The 17,323-nt window shown below is 38.9% G+C and overlaps 1 long non-coding RNA gene across 2 annotated transcripts in view; it reads right to left on the reverse strand.

Moving 5' to 3' along the window:
* The window catches only part of LOC110344250 (uncharacterized), a 164,135-nt gene that overhangs the window by 42,956 nt on the left and 103,856 nt on the right, over nucleotides 1–17,323 (reverse strand). The gene's annotated exons all lie outside the window — the stretch shown is intronic.

Here is a 17,323-nt window from a genome sequence, read left to right on the forward strand (position 1 = left end):
AGAAAGGCAAAACTGGGAAGAGAGATGTACCCTTCCAGATCAAAACTCCAGTGACACCTCTTCCAAACAGGTCCCACCTCCTAACAGCACATTCAGAACATTCCATCAGTGGTTTATAGCACCGCCATGATCCAATCACCTTCCAGAAGCCCAACCTCTGAACACATGAGAATTTGGGGGGACATTTTAGATATAAACTATAACAACATTGATGATTGCATAACTCTAAACAAAAAACATTTAACTATATACTTTAAATAGGTGAACTTCACAGCATATAAATTATGTCAATAAAACCACGTTTTTAAAACCTTAATGAAATACTATGACATTAGGGTGACTAATAGGTGTGTAATAGAAAGGCTAGTACTAAAAACAAAAATAAAACAAAAAATAAACTCATCTTAAAAATCTGACAATCCCTAATACAAATAAGGATATGGAGCAACTGGTATTCTGATAAGGATATAAAGTAGTCCAGCCACTTTGACAGTTTGCCAATGTCTTACAAACTTTACTACCTTATACCTACCACACTACCTGAAAATCCTACTCCTAGGTATTTACCCAAAAGAAGTGAATGTATATGTCCATGCAAAAACCTGTACAAAAACACTCATAGCAGCTGTATTTGTATTAACCCCAAACCAGTAACAACACAAACACCCAACAACTGGAGAATGGATAAACACATTTTACACATTTTTTTAAATTTATATATTTATTGGTACATTTTAGGTATAAAATACATTAACATTTATCGTTGGGTGTTTGTACCTGAACACGATGTATCTTAGTTCTTATTTTTTCTCCCATTACCTGTGCACCCTTCACCCCCTCCACCCTTCTCTATTTACACAGACTTTGATTCCATTTTTTTTCTTTCTCATAATTTTTCCTTTCCCTTCTTCCCTTTCCCCTTCCCCTCCTGCCACCCCTAAACGCTTGGACCTTTTCTTATTTCAAATTATCAATTATTCATTTTAGTCATTTTCATCCTTATTTACACTTTCAGTTTCTCACACTAGAGAAACTATTCGGTGTTTACACATGTGTCCTATTCATTTCACTTAAGAGTATGGCCTCAATATGCATTCATTTAGCTATAAATGTCTCTAGCTTCTCATTCTTTATGGCTGAGTAGTACTCCATTTTATAAAAAAAACACACCTTCTTTATCCAGTTTCCAGTCGATGGGCACTTGAGCTGTTTCCAAGCTTTAGCTATTACAAACTGTGCTGCTATAAACATAGGTGTACATATATCGCTGTGGTATGATTCTTTTAATTCTTTGAGGAAGGTTCCCAGTAGGGGAATAGCTGGGTCAAATGGGACCTGTAGTCCTAGTTCTTTGAGGTATCTCCATACTGATTTCCACAGTGGTTGCACCAGTCTGTACTCCCACCAACAATGGAGAAGGGTTCCTTTCTCTCCACATCCCCGCCAGTATTTGTTAATGGTTGATTTCTTGATAGCAGCCATTCTTTCTGGTGTGTGGTGGAATCTCAATGTTGTTTTCATCTGCATCTCTCAAATGACCAGTGATGTTGAACATTTTTTCATATATTTATTTGCTGCTTTTACTTCTTTGTCTGAGATATGTCTGTTCATTTTGGATACCCATTTTTTAATTGGGTCTTTTTACATATTTATTTGATGGTATACTAGGTAATAATAAAAAGGAATTACTAATATAGGCACTAACATGGATGAATTTAAAATCATTAGGCTTACTTAAAGAAGCTATACAAAGACAAAATACAGTATTGTTCCACTGATATGAAATTTTAGTTTTAAAAGAGAAATCTAATCTACCACAAGAGAAAGCTGATCAGTGGTTGCCTGGACCTGACAGTGAGAAAAAGCTATTGAGTGCAAATGAACACAAGAGAATTTTGGAGAATGAGGGAAATATTCTGTGTCATAATTGTGTCAGTAGATATGTGGTCATGCACATTTTTTCTAAATTCATCAAGGTGTATACAGAAACTCATTATATTTTATTATATGTGAATTATACCTCAGTGAAATTTATTTTAAAAGATAGAGAAAAAAACTCATCACCCTATACACTTGTGGGAGCATCTATTTCCTCAGTAAATTGTTTATCAGTAGAGTTGAGTTTTTAAAATAGAAACTATATATTATATTGTTTTTATTTTCACGGGTCATTAAATATTTTTCAAAAATATCTTAAACTGAATATTATGCAGTGATACTATTCAGTGTTATAGATCATATTCTATATGAAAAGAACCACAATTTAATTAGATAGTGCATTACTGCTAAATACATAGGTTCTTTTTCTTTCTTCTTTCTTTTCTTCTTTTCTTCTTTTTTCTCTTCTTTTTTGCACTTCAAAACATCTCAGTGAGTATCAGAGTATATAAAATGCTGTCAAGATTTTAGATTCTTAAAGATGGAAAAATTGAGTCACAGAGCAGAAATATTTTCAAGGCACTCAATACATTCTCAGCAACATCTACTGGAGTCATGGAAATATTCTGCATCCTGTTCTAGATGGTTGTATGGTAAAGCTTCTTGGAGCTATCTATTTAATATACTCCAGATGTATATATGTCATATCTCAATGAAAATCATTAAGTAGGAATTAAATTAAATAAAATTTTGAACTAGATAATAACTAAAGTTTCTCTGACATTTTACAGTCTCTCTTGAAAGCTCTCCTGATCTAAAAGTTTTTTATTGTATACAACATTTATTGATAACTTGTATTTACCAAAATGTTAGAATAGCATAATGAAGGAGGCTAAAATGCCATAGAGTATCAATTTCCCTATCACTCCACCTGAAGAGTTCACACATTTCCATTCTCTAGCCCCAAGTCCACCAAGAGATATCCCCTGTCCTGTATCATACCCACACAACTTGTCCTAAACAAAACTCTTCCTCTTTCTCCTCCTTGCCTTCATCCAGCACAGGTTCTGTCAGTGTAGGTCCCCAGCTCACCATAATTTCCCCTACTCTAGTCATAGCCCTAAGACACGGGGTGGGGGTGGAGGGACCTGAAAGCAAGTCTGTCCACCATGAGTCTTACTCCAGGCCACAGTTGCCTAACCTAGGTAAAAACATCTTAATCAAGTTGTCTCTATCCCTCTGCTGTGAGTTTAAAATCTGCACTGAGAGCCACTGAAAGAGCTCCTCACAGATCTCTCTTCTTGCAGTCTCCAACCTCCCCAATTCATCCTTCACAGCTCTGTGAGAAGAGCTCCCTGAAGCCCAGGGCTTACCATGCCATTCAATGGTGAGAGCCTTTGCTGGCCCCCCAGTGTCTCCTAGAGGAAAAGCACAGGCTCCTCAGTGTGGCACCCAATGGCCAACCTGCCTTTCTAGTCTCCTCTCTGGTTCCCATCCTCCAGCTCCTGCCAAGCCACGTGTGCTACCCTTCAACCACACAAGATGACCTGCAGGTTCCCACTATAAGTGTTCCCACCTCTGGGCCTTTGCTAACATTGCTCTTCTGTCAGAAATGTCCCACCCCACTCTTCCTGCCCTCTCTTCCTCTGGGATTGTGCAAACTTCCCCCATTCTTCCAGGCCCACCATGTGCATAAGCTTGCCCGTGTTAGAATTCATCATCAAAAGAGCTTTCCTTGACCCTCTATTGTGTGCTACTCCTGACCTTGAGTGACTATCCCCTCCAGTAAACTGGTTCATTGTGAGTCATAACTAGATCCAGTTTCCCCCATATGCCTTCTTCCTACCACAGTCCCTGGCATGGACTCAACTCAGTGCTCAATGACTGGGTGTGGAATTGAATTTTCTAAACCTGTCATTTAAAAAGAAAAGAAAGAAAGAAAGTGAAAGAGGAGGGTTACAACAAGAGGCCTTAGGCACAGCAACCTGAGAGAATGAGAGAACAAAGAGCAGAAGAAGAAAATGCTTAGGACATGGATCTCTCCCCTGAGGTCAATTCTATCATCAAAAGGGACAAATACTGCCCCATGTATCCCCAGTAATAGTGCTCTTGAGAGAGGAGAGGAGACAAGGTGCAGACGCCAAAGCTGAGACAAGAGCATGGCACACAGGCAGGAGCACCCATTTCCCTAAGCCTGGCTGGGAAGCACTGGGGTACTCTGGCCAGCAGCCTGCCACCAGTGCCTAGGGACTAGCTCACTTTCCTACACCCAGGAGGAACACAGTAATCAGCTTTTTAAAAAATGGACAGAAAGAATAAAGCAGAAAGAAAAATTCTTCCATGATGCTGCCTCCCATGGCACAGAAATGATGGAGATAAAAGGAAGAAGAATGGAATGGTAAAGTCAATCTCCAATCTGAATCTCAATAAAATCCCTATGAGGCCCAAGACTTCCAGCTGATGGAGAGTCAGCCACCGTTCCACTGATCTCCCTGGGAAGGGGGTTGCAAAGTGAGAATAAAGAGGGGAGAGAATCAAATGGCTTTTTATAGCCCCTAATATCTCTTCTGACACCAGAGTGCACAGATTCCCTGTGCCAGAACGCCAGGAAGATGAATGGATTTGTCTTTTTGTTAAATACCATTATAAGGAGCACTGGGGAGAATGAAGAATGGGCTGCAGACTCACATTCGAGGTTTCATCTCTTTTCTCCTAATTACGAAAAAAGCTACAAGAACAATCCCCACGTGCCCTCCCCCACCCATGCTCACCGATCTCAGAGAAAATAGGTAACCCATTGAATTCCAAAGACTGCCTCCTGGCACCAGTGCCCACCTCACCACCCCACCAGCCCTGAGAAACTGAAGTTCAAATCTAGTCCATCAGCACAGTCAAGTTCACAGTAGGTTACTAACCTACTTCAAGATCCATTAAGTCACGTTCAGGAGCCATCATCTTTAAAACCCAATAGCATTTTCCATTAAGAGAAATCACAAGGGTTTGCTCTTTTCCACAGGTACAAATGATTCTTCTTGTTGAGGGGACTCTCTGTTGCTTTGCTGATTTGAGCCATCCATAAATATCACAACAAAGCAAGAAAAACAAATAAAATTGGTGGTCCCGCTTCCAGCTTAAGGACAAATTTAACAACAGGTACAAGATCTGTATATTGGAAACATGAAAATGGCTCTGAAAAATTGAGTGCTATCTCATGTCAAGTAATAGAACCAATATATGAATTCAGTAAAGTCATAAAATACAAAATTAATATAGAAAACTCAATTGTGTTCTCGTGTTAGTAGCACATAATTAGAAAATGAAATTTTAAAATAAGTTTATTTATAGTAGTACCCAAACTATAAAATACTAGCAATAAATCTAACAAAGTTGTCTAGAACCCCACACTGAAAACAACAAAACATTGTTGACATAAATTACATGAGACCTAAATTGATGAAGAGATTCCTCATTCAGTGTGGAATGCTTAACATTGTTGAGATATGAATACTCTTCAAACTAACCCAAAGTATCAACACAATCTGAATCAAAATTCCAGAAAACATCTTTTGTGGAAATTGGCTGCTGTAGTTTGGATTTGGAATGTCATTCAAAAGCCCATGTGTTAAAGTCTTTGTTCCCAAGGTGGTACTATTGAAGTGTAGAGTCTTTAAGAGGTGGGGCCTTTGGTGGTCTTCTGGTTTGGAGGGAGTGCTCTTGAAGAAGACTATAGGATCCTGGCCCCTTCTCTCTTTCATTTTCATTCCCTGGCCATGAAGTGATCAGTTTTGCTCCTCCATGCACCTCCACCATCATACACTACCTCACCACAGGCAATGGGACCAATTTATCATTAGTTGAAACCACCAAAACTGAGAGCTAAAAGAAACCTTTTCATTTTGTAATTTGAATTGGTATTTGCTACAATGACAGAAAGCTGGCTTACACATTGGAAAACTGATTCTAAAATTTGTATGGAAAGTCAAAAGATCTAAAGTAGCCAAAACAAATTAAAGAAAAAAAATGGACTTAGAAGATTTATACTAATTCATTCTGAGACTCCCCAAGGCTAGCTACAATGATCAAGACAGTGTCTATTAGTGTAAGAATAGATATATTGACCAATGGACTAGACTAGCATGTCCAAAAATAGACCCACATATACATATGGACAATTGATTTTATACAAAGGTGACAACATAATTCAATAGAAAAAAGAGGGGTTTTTTCAAATGAACTAGGAAAATGAGATATCCATATGGAAAAAAAAAGATGAACCTTGGATTATCACTCACACCATATACAATTTGAAAATGATCATAGACCTAAACATAAAACCTAAAGTATAAAACTTTAAAAAGAATATATAGGAAAAGATCTTTGTAATTTGTATTAGGCTTTGATTTCTTAGAACACAAAAGCATGAATCACAACAAAAAAACAAAATAGACACACACCAAGGTGCAGAACAGCCCCCAGCACAGGGGAAGTGAACCTTATGGGGCACCATACCATTGCCCCCAGAGCCAAGGAGGTGAGACACATAGGCACCAGCAACACACATCCCCCACCAAATTCCACTGAAATGAGAAGAAACTTAAACAAGTCTCAAAACCAGACTTCCAGACCACCTAAAGCAATCCCAAAGGGAAACGAGATGGAACAAATCTGATACTCAACACCTGGACTCCATGAACTGGCAACAAAAGAAGATATGGAAAAAAAGAAATCAGAAATAATTTCTGAGATAACAGCAGAGATTGGGCCAATAGTGGAAGACATGATTAATAAGTCTAGAGAGGACACATATTAAAAATAGAGGGGCTGAGAAAGATGATGGAACCCCAACATAGGAAACAAATGGAATCCATAAAACAGATGCAAGCACATTTTCAGGATATTAAAAACTCCATTGAAAGTTTATGCAGCAGAATGAGCCAATGTGAGGACAGAATTTCAGATATAGAAGATAAGATTGCAATTAGTGACCAGGAAAATAAAAATTGCTTTTAAAATTGTAAGGGACCATGACAAATCCATCTAGCAGCTGCTAGATGATGCAAAGAAGAATAACATAAGACTGATCAGAATCAAGGAAGAAACAAGAGAGAGGGCAGATGACATAAAAAAACTGTTCACAGAAGCGATGGCAGAAAACTTCCCAAGCAAGGGAAAAGAACTTGACATACAGATAAGTGAGGCATATAGGACTCCAACTAACCTTGATCAAAAAAATCTACACATAGGCAGGCATATAATAGTTAAGATTCCAGAAACCCAACAGAAGAACAAAATTCTACAAGCAATTAGAGAAAAGAAACAAATCACATACAAAGGAAAGCCCATCAGAATCACAACACACTTCTCAATGCAAACCCTCAAAGCAAGAAGAGCTTGGAGTGATATATTTCAAGCCCTAAGGGAAAACAGCCTCCAACCCAGATTGATGTACCCTACAAAACTATCTTTCAAGAATAGCTGCCATCAAGAAAACAACCAATAAAAAATGCTGGTGGGGCTGTGGGGAAAGAGGAACCCTGCTCCACTGCTGGTGGAAGGGGTGTGACCATTGTGGAAATCAGTATGGAGATACCTCGGCGAATTAGGACTGGAAGTCTCATTTCACCCAGCTATTCCTCTGCTGGGTAGCTTCCCCAAAGAATTGAAAGAATCATACCACAGTGATATATGTGCACCCATGTTCATAGCAGCACAATTTGTAATACCTAAAACTTAGAAACAGCCCAAATGCCCATCAACAGGAGACTGGATCAAGAAAAATGTGGTTTTTTAAAAAAATGGAGTACAACAGCCATAAAAAATGAGAAATTAGAGGCATTTATAGCTACATCTATGCACATTGAAGTTATAGTCTTAAGTGAAATAAATAGGACACACATGGGTAAATACAGAATAGTTACTCTAGTGTGAGAAAATGAAAGTGTAAATAAGGACTAAAAGGCATAATAGGTAATGTGAAATAGGAAGAAAAGGGGCAAAGGGGAAAGGGAAGTGGGAGGGGTAGTGGAAAGGAAAGAAGGGAATGGAATTAATATGAGAAAATGAAAACATGGAAACAAAGTCTTTGTAAATAAGGAGGGATGGAGGAGTTGAAGGGAGGGCAGGGGAAGGGGGGAAAAATGAGAACCAAGACAGATTAGGTAAAGGTGCAAATTTCCAATGATGAATGTCATTACATTGTATACCTAAAATGTACCAATAAAATAAAATTTTTTAAAAACTATCTTTCAATATTGATAGAGAAATAAGATACTTTCATGACAAAGAGCACCTTAGGAACTTCAGGAATACCAAACCAGCACTCCAAAGAATTTTACACAATATCCTAGGAACAGACAATGAGGATCACAACCTCAGGAAACCCAGCAGAATGAATCTGTTGGGGGTGACAAGAAATTATGCACAAAGAGGGAGAATCCAACAGAAAGAAAAAGTCATGACAATGATAAGTCAATATGTATCAGTTATAGCCATCAATTTTAATGGTCTCAATCCACCAATCGAAAGAAATAAACTGGCAGAATGGGTCAAGGAGCAAGATCCAACAATACGCTGCATACAAGAAACACATTTAATTCCAAAAGAAACTCACAGACTGAAAGTTAAAGGGTGGAAAATAATACTCTATGTGACAGGAACCTTAAGAAAAGAAGGAGTAGCAATCCTCTTTGCAGATGAAGTGAATTTCAAACCAACACTGACTAAGAGGCAAAAAAGGACACTACATCCTTGTAAAGGGAACAATCCAAGAGGAAGAGATGACAATCATAAATATATATGCACCAAACACTAGTGTGCCCAGCTACATAAAACAAATAGTAATGCACATGAAAAATCAAATAAGCACTAATACAATAGTAGTGGGGGTCCTGACTATCCCACTGTCACAAATAGATAGATCAACTACATAAAAAATAAACAACGGAATACTAGAACTCAATCAAACTCTTGAACAAATGAACTTAACAGATTTTTACAGAGTGTTCCACCCCACAAAATCAGAATACACATTCTTTTCAACTGCTCACGGGTCATTCTCCAAAATAGATCACATACTCACTCATAGAACATATTCAGGAAAGTGCAAAGGAATTGAAATTATCCCCTGTATGGTATCAGACCATAATGCAATGAAATTGGACAGCAGTCGGAAAAGAAACCACAAGAATTTCATAAACACATGGAAATTGAACAACACACTTCTGAATAACCAATGGGACACAGAGGAAATTAAAGAAGATACCAGACAGTCCCTACAATTAAATGACAATACCAATACAACTATTGGAATCTATTGGACACAATGAAAGCAATCTTACGAGGAAAATTAACAGCAGTGAATACTCATATGAGGAAAACAGTGTGAGGCCAATTAAACAACCTGATACTGAACCTCAAGCTTCCAGAAATAGAAGAGCAGGACAAACCCAAAGCTCATATGAGGGAGGAAATTATAAAGATCAGAGCAAAAACCAATGCAATGGAGACTAAGGGAATGATACAAAAAAACCAATGAAGCCAAGAGTTGGTTCTTCAAAACAATAAACAAATTTGACAAACCCTTAGCTAACCTTATCAGAAAAAGGAAAGAAAAGGCCAAAATCCATGCAATTAGGAATGAAAAGGGTGAAATTACAATGGACCCAGCAGAAATTCACAGGATCAGCAACACCTACTTTGAGAACCTAGAAGCCAATAAGGCGGAAAACACAGAACAAATGGACAGATTCCTAGATATGTATGAATTACCAAAGTTGAATGAAGAAGACCTAAAACTTCTAAACAACCCAATATCAAACAATAAAATTAAAAGGTAATTAAGACCTTACCAACTAAGAAAAGCCGAGGTCCTCATGGCTTCACTGCTGAATTCTACAAGACATTTAGAGAGGAACTACTGCCAATACTGTTTGAAGCCTTCAATGAAATTGAAAGGGAAGCAGTGCTCCTGAATTTATTCCTGGAAGCAAGCATCACCTTGATCCCCAAAGCAGAGAAAGACCCAACTGAAAAGGAGAACTATAGGCCTAGCTCACTAATGAACATAGATGCAAAAATCCTTACAAAGATACTGGCAAATAGAATGCAGAAGATCATCAAGAAGATCATATACCCTGACCAAGGGGGATTCATCCCAGGGATGCAGGGAAGGTTCAACGTATCCAAACCAATGAGTGTAATACACCATATCAATAGAGCCAAGGACAAAATCCATATGATCATCTCAATAGATGCAGAAAAAGCATTTGACAAAATCCAACATGCATTTACAATTAAAACCCTACAAAACAATTGGAATACATGGTCTCTACCTCAATCTGATAAAAGCCATCTAAGAAAAACCAAGAGCCAATGTCATACTGAATGGTCAAACCTGAAATCTTTCACACTAAAATCAGGAAGAAGAGAAGGATGCTCATTATCACCACTCCTGTTCAATATAGTTTTGGAAACATCAGCCACAGTAATTCTAAAAGGGAAAAAAATAAAAGGAATAACAATAGGAAATGAAGAAGTCAAATTGTCATTATTTGCAGATGACATGATACTCTATACAGAAGACCCCAAGAACTCCATCAAAAGTCTTCTAGATTTAATAACCAAATTCACTCAAGTAGCTGGATACAAGGTCAACACACAAAAATCAATAGCTTTCCTCAAAACAAACCACAGACCCACTGAGAGAGAAATAGGACAAACAATTCCTTTCACAATAGCATCCATAAAAACTGAAATACCTCAGAATCTACCTCACAAAAGAAATCAAAGACCTCTTCTCCGAAAACTATAGCACTCTGAAAAGAGAGATTGAAGATGATATCAGAAAATGGACAGACATCCCCTGCTCCTGGGTAGGAAGGATTAATATAGTGAAAATGGCCATACTTCCAAAACTGCTAGATAGATTTAATGCAATTCCAATTGGGATCCCAGCAGCATACTTCATGGACCTTGAGAAAACAATCCAAAAATTCATTTGGAACAAGAGACCCAGAATAACAAAAGTAATTCTAGGTAACAGAGACATGGCAGGGGGTATCACAATCCCCACCCTGCAACTATACTACAAAGCTACTGTGATAAAAACAGCATGGTACAGGCAAAGAAACAGACTTGAGGACCAGTGCAACAGATCAGAAGATGCAGAAACAAGGCCAGACACACTCAGCCATCTCATCTTTGATAAAGGAGTCAAACACCCTTGCTGTAGGAAAGATAGCCTCTTTAATAAATGGTGCTGGAAAAATTGGGTTTCAACTTGCCAAAGATTAAAACTAGACCTATATCTCTCACCATGCACTAAACTAAAATCAAAATGGATTAATGATCTAAATATTAAAATAGAAATTCTGAACCAGTTGGAACAGAGGTTAGGTAGAACTCTTGAAGACATCGGGGTAGGAAAAGATTTTATGAACAAAACCTCAGTTGCCAGTGAACTAGCACAAACAATCAACAAATGGGATCTCTTCTAGTTAAAAAGCTTCTGCACAGCAAGAGAAACCACCAACAGTGTGAAGAGACAACCCACAATGTGGGAAAAAATCTTCACCTGCTTTTCCTCAGACAAAGGTCTACTATCTCAAATCTATAAAGAACTTTAAAAGATCAGACCTCCCAAATTTAAAGACCCAATCCAAAAATGGCCATCTGAAATGAACAGACATTTCTCACACAAAGAAGTAGAAATAGAAAATAAATACATGAAAAAATATTCAACATCAGTGGTCATTCAAGAGATGCAAATGAAAACAACACTGAGATTCCACCTCACCCCAGAAAGAATGGCTGCTATCAACCAATAACAAATGCTGGCGGGACTGTGGGGAAAGAGGAACCCTGCTCCACTGCTGGTGGGAGTGTAGACTGATGCATCCACTGTGGAAATCAGTGTGGAGATACCTCAAAGAACTAGGACTGGAAGTCCCATTTGACCCCACTATTCCACTCCTGGGGATCTTCCTCAAAGAATTAAAAGAATCATACCACAGTGATATATGTGCACCCATGTTCATAGCAGCACAGTTTGTGATAGCTAAAACTTGGAAACAGCTCAAATGCCCATCACCTGGAGACTGGATCAAGAAAATGTGGGTTTTTTAGAAAATGGAGTAACTCAGCCATAAAAAATGAGAAATTAGAGACATTTATGGCTAAGTGGATGCACATTGAGGCAATACTCTTAAGTGAAATAAATAGGACACACATGTATAAATACCAAATAGTTTCTCTAGTGTGAGAAACTGAAAGTGTAAATAAGGACTAAAAGGTATAATAGGTAATGTGAAATAGGAAGAAGGGGGCAAAGGGGAAGGAAGTGGGAGGGGTAGGGGAAAGGATAGAAGGGAATGAGATTAATATGAGAAAATGGAAAAATAGGAACAAAATCTTTGTAAATAGGGAGGACTGGAGGGGTTGAAGGGAGGGCTGGGCACGGGAGAAAAATAAGATCCAAGAGAGATTATGTAAAGGCGCAAATTTCCAATGATGAATGTCATTATATTGTATACCTAAAATGTACCAATGATTAGAATGAATAATCGATAATGCAAAATAGGAAGAAAAGGTCCAGAGGGGTAGGAGTAGTGGGAGGGGCAGAGGAAATGAAAGAAGGGAAAGGAAAAATGCTGAGAAATGGAAAAAATGGAAATAAAGTCTTTGTAAATAGGGAAGGGTGGAGGGTGTGAAGGAAGGGCTAGGAATGGGGAAAAAATAAGAACCAAGATGCATCATGTAAAGGTACAATGCCCAATGAGAAATGTAATTGTGTTGTATACCTAAAATGTACCAATAAAAGAATTTAACAAAAAAAAAAAGAAAATGTGGGGTTTTTTTATTAAATGGGGTACTACTCAGCTATAAAAAGTGAGACATTAGATTCATTTACAGCTATGTGGATGCACATTGAGGCGATACTCTTAAGTGAAATAAATAGGACACATATGTGTAAATACTGAACAGTTTCTCTAGTGTGAGAAACTGAAAGTGTAAATAAGGACTAAAAGGTCTAATAGATAATGTGAAATAGGAAGAAAAGGGGCAAAGGGGAAGGGGAAGTGGGAGGGGTAGGGGAAAGGAAAGAATGGAATAGAATTAATATGAGAAAATGAAAACTGGAAACAAAGTCTTTGTAAATAGGGAGGGGTGGAGAGGTTGAACGGAGGGCAGGGGAAGGGGGAAATTTCCAATGATGAATGTCATTATACTGTATACCTAAAATGTACCAATGAAATTAATTGTTAAAAATTGACAAACAACATCATCAAAATGTTAAACTTCTATTATTTGAAAATCATTATTAAAAGTGACACATTTCACTTGAAATTAGTTATGTGTGCATAGGCTCCTAATGCAGCTAACTACAGTGTTGTCTCTGGTCAGAGGTTGCACAGAGCACAAATTTAATAATTTGATAGTCTTTTCTAATGTCTAGCTGACAAACACATTTTAAAAATGAAGTAATTTTTGCTATGGTTATAGCAAAGTACGGGAAAAAGTAAAAGTTATCTTTTGTTATGTCTCTTACTGTGAAAAAAAGCATATATCTCACACCTAAGTCTGTGTGTCTGAATGTATCTGTTATCTGTGACTGACTAACAAATTGCTCCAAAATTGGTACAAGAGAGCAATAATAAAGAAATTCTCCTGGAAAAAAAAAGGTATGGAAATAATGACAATAATGACTGGGAGAAAATACTTGCAATTTATGTATGATATATATGAGATAAATACAAATGTAAATATGTACTAGACGAAGATTTATCAAGACTATGAGAATGATTAGCTATTCCACAACGTATACATACATCAAACGTCATGTCACATACCACAAACTCAAAATTTTTATTTGTCAATTTAATACAACTTTTAAAGATTATGAAGAATTCTTGGCATTCAAAAATAACAAGACAATTCATTTTGAAACAGATAAAAACACAAAAGAAAATATATTAGTAAGAAATAAATACATGAAAAGGTGCTCAATACCATTAGTCATCAAAAAATGCATATAAAGTCTAAATGACATATAACCACAGACCCACTAGAATAGCTAAACTTAAAAGGCCTGGACAAAATGAGATATCACCACACACTCACTAGAATAACTGAAGTTAAAAAGCCTGAGTAAATAAAATTTGGTACACACAATGGGGTATCTACTCTGCCACAAAGAAAGATAAACTCGAATCATTTGCAGGAAAACAGATGCATCTTGGTACCATGGTGTTAAGTGAACTAAATCAGACACACAAGCTTAAGTATTGTTTTATTTCTCTTATGGGAGAAACCGAAATTATAAACAAAGAGAAAACAAAAGGTAGATAATAGGAGTAGGGAGATAGATCTTTCTCAAATGGGAAGGGGATCAAGAGATAGAGGGAGAAGGGCAGGACAAGAAGGCGATGAAAAAGGAATTGAGATGTGTTATGTGCATGTACCGATTTCACACAAGGAATGTAAACATTATGTACTACAAATATATATTCATAAAAAATAAGTAAATGAAAACAATTAAAATGCCATTAGAAATTTTTAAAAAGCCTGACAGTATCAATTGTTTGTGAGAATGTGGAGCAACTAGTACTTGTAAGCATTGCTGTTAAGAATGAATAATAGAGTGGGCTGGGGATTTAGTTCAGCGGTGCCACACCTCCTTGCAAGTGCAAGGTCCTGAGTTCGATCCCTGGTACCAACAAAAAAAAAAAGAATGAATAATAGATTAACCACTTTAGAAAATATTTCAGCAGTTTCTCATAAAGGTAAACATACACTTTACTATAATACTTACCATAAAGGTCATATGCCCTAAGCATTTACTCAAGGAAACTGAAGTTCTATGTTCCCACAATGCCTATATGAATATTTACAGTAGCATATTCAATTCATAAGTGTTAAAAACTGGAAATAACTATGTCCAACAACAGGTAACTAGCAAACATGTTTCCATATTCCATACCATGAATACTACTCATCAGACAGAGGAACTGATACCAGTACACACAATGCCACAGATGAACTTCAAAAGCATTTATCTGTGAAAAAGGAGTCACAGGAAGATTTTATTTATATGGAATTCTAGAAAAGACAGAACCACTGTAAGTGACAGAAATCAGATGAGCTGTGTCCCAGGGAAGGGGGAAGGGATTGTCTACAAAGGGGAGTGGCGGAGCTTTCTGGGGTGATGTAAATGTTCTGTCCCGATTGTAGTGGTGATGGTTACACGGATGCATGTTCTTTAAAGTGTGCATCATATAGTATGCTGCAATAGTTCAAATATAAAAATTTCCCAAAGGCCCATGTGCTAATGTTTGGCTGCCAGCTTTGTACTCCTGGGAAGTGGTGGAACTTTCAAGAGGTAGAGCCTAACAACTTAGGCCACTGGGTGTGTGCCCTTGGATCCCAGGCCCTCTTCCTCCTTTCTGTGTCACATCTGGCCATGATATGAGCAGGCCTCCTCTGCCACTTCTTTCACTGTAATACACTGTGCTATACAGGCCTAAAGCAACAGGGCCCATCGGTCATGGATGGAAACCTCCAGAACTGGAAGCCAAAATAGAACTTTCCTCTTTTTAAGTTTATTCCTCTCAAATGTTTGATACAAGAATGGAAAGTAATATATATATGGAGATCATACCTCAATGAACTTGATTTTAAAATACTGATGTGTGAGTTCCAGCTCTATATGTGTCATTGAATTGGTCTAAGAAATATCTTGGGCATCCAAGATTTCTACAAATTTCCCCCAAAGACTCCAACATACAGCCAAAATTGAGAACTACTTCACGGGCTAAGGAGAAAAACGAAGGACCCAGTGTCCTGGACTGAAGTCACAGACCATACACACTGTCGGACCACCACAGTTCCTACGGTTCCCTTTGGCTCATGCCTGGTTCACATGACCTCTCTGTAGGGTCAGCTCATCTATAACATGTGGTGGTCATTACAGAAGCACATCTTCACTCCTAAGACCAACATCCAAGGCCAATGTTGCCCTTTGAAGCTCCCTGGTCTTTTCTAACAAAGCCCCAGATGAGAATCAGCCCCGCATTCTGGCAGAGGGTGAGTTTGCAGGCATTAGCATAGAAACCCAGATGTGGTACCAAAAACACAGGCTGGCCAGAGAGCACTGGGAGGACCCTCCAAGCAATGTGCCCTGTGGCTCTCTCCCCCTGAGTTGGCAGCCAACAAGGAGAAGCAGCCACCAGGAGAGAGCAGCATTCAGAAGGTTATGTTTGGAGTCACACAGCTAGGGATCATGCGAGTGGCATTTCCATGCCTCACTTTTCCATCTCTGATATGAACAATAGTGTTACATTTTGGATATTTCATTTGTAAAGGGTCAGTGGCCTCTCCAAGGAAGAAGACCCTCATTCTCCTGGTGCAGGTCCAGAAGAGACCTGCTCCAAGAAGATCCATGAAACTCAGCATGAATTCTTTTTCTTCTTGCTCTCTCCTGCATTACAATTTACCCACCTGGACATGGACACACAAGTCCCACATCGTCAGAGCCAGAATGCAAGTATCAGTATGACTGACTTCCCAGTTCCTTCTTCAACAGGGGGACACCGGTGCAGGTGGACTCTGGCTAGAGTTGCAGGTCTGAGATAAGTGAGCCCTGAGCTAGGCCCTGCTCACAGGAGTTTAGGGTAATGAGGCCAGAGGAATCACATGTAAGCTGAAGCCCAGGCTGAGAGGCCTTGCTTACCTGGGACAACCATGAGATTGTCACTCCCAGGTAGCCAGGGCTCATTGCTTGTGTGATGCCCCCCAGCAAGACAGGCATCCTGAGGAAGATCTGCATCTGGACTCGGGTGGGGCAGCAGCAGGTGGGCAATGGGTACAGAGTGGGAGGATAGTAGCACTCAGGAACAGGAGCTATTCAGAGACCCACGCAGGCATCAGTGGAGAGCTTTGTCCATGAGGGACCAGTCTCCAGGCATGTGAGGTGGGCAAGCTAGATCCAGGCAGGTCTGCAGAGCCTAGAGTTCCTGAACTACTGAAAATACTCAGGCCCAAAGAACAAGCCAGAACCAGGACCCAAAACAGAGATTAGGCTCCCAGGGAAGGTAGAAGCCCATGGGTCAGAAATGCCCCACTTGTCCTGACTCCTAACTGCAGATGGTGTGGTGTCAGAGTAGGAGGTAAGGCTGACCCTGAGGCCCACATGAGGAAAGAAGGGGCCTGTGGGGAAAAAGAACTGGCCAGACGTGTCACATGAGCTCAGCAATGCCACTCTCATCCCGGTTCTCACAGCAACACCTGCACTGCTGGGGGCTAGTTAGAAACTCAGGATCTCAGACCCCTACTCAGAGCTACTGAATCAGAATCTGCAGCCTAACAAAATCCCTGAGCAACTCAATTAAACAACAGAACTGCTTTCCTGACTACTAATTATACGTGGGGTGTTGGGACCTAGAGCATAGTA

Source organism: Heterocephalus glaber, unplaced genomic scaffold, assembly GCF_053883595.1.
Source record: "Heterocephalus glaber isolate CG9 unplaced genomic scaffold, H.glaber_assembly_v1.0 deba00000546, whole genome shotgun sequence".
Lineage (NCBI taxonomy): Eukaryota > Metazoa > Chordata > Mammalia > Rodentia > Bathyergidae > Heterocephalus > Heterocephalus glaber.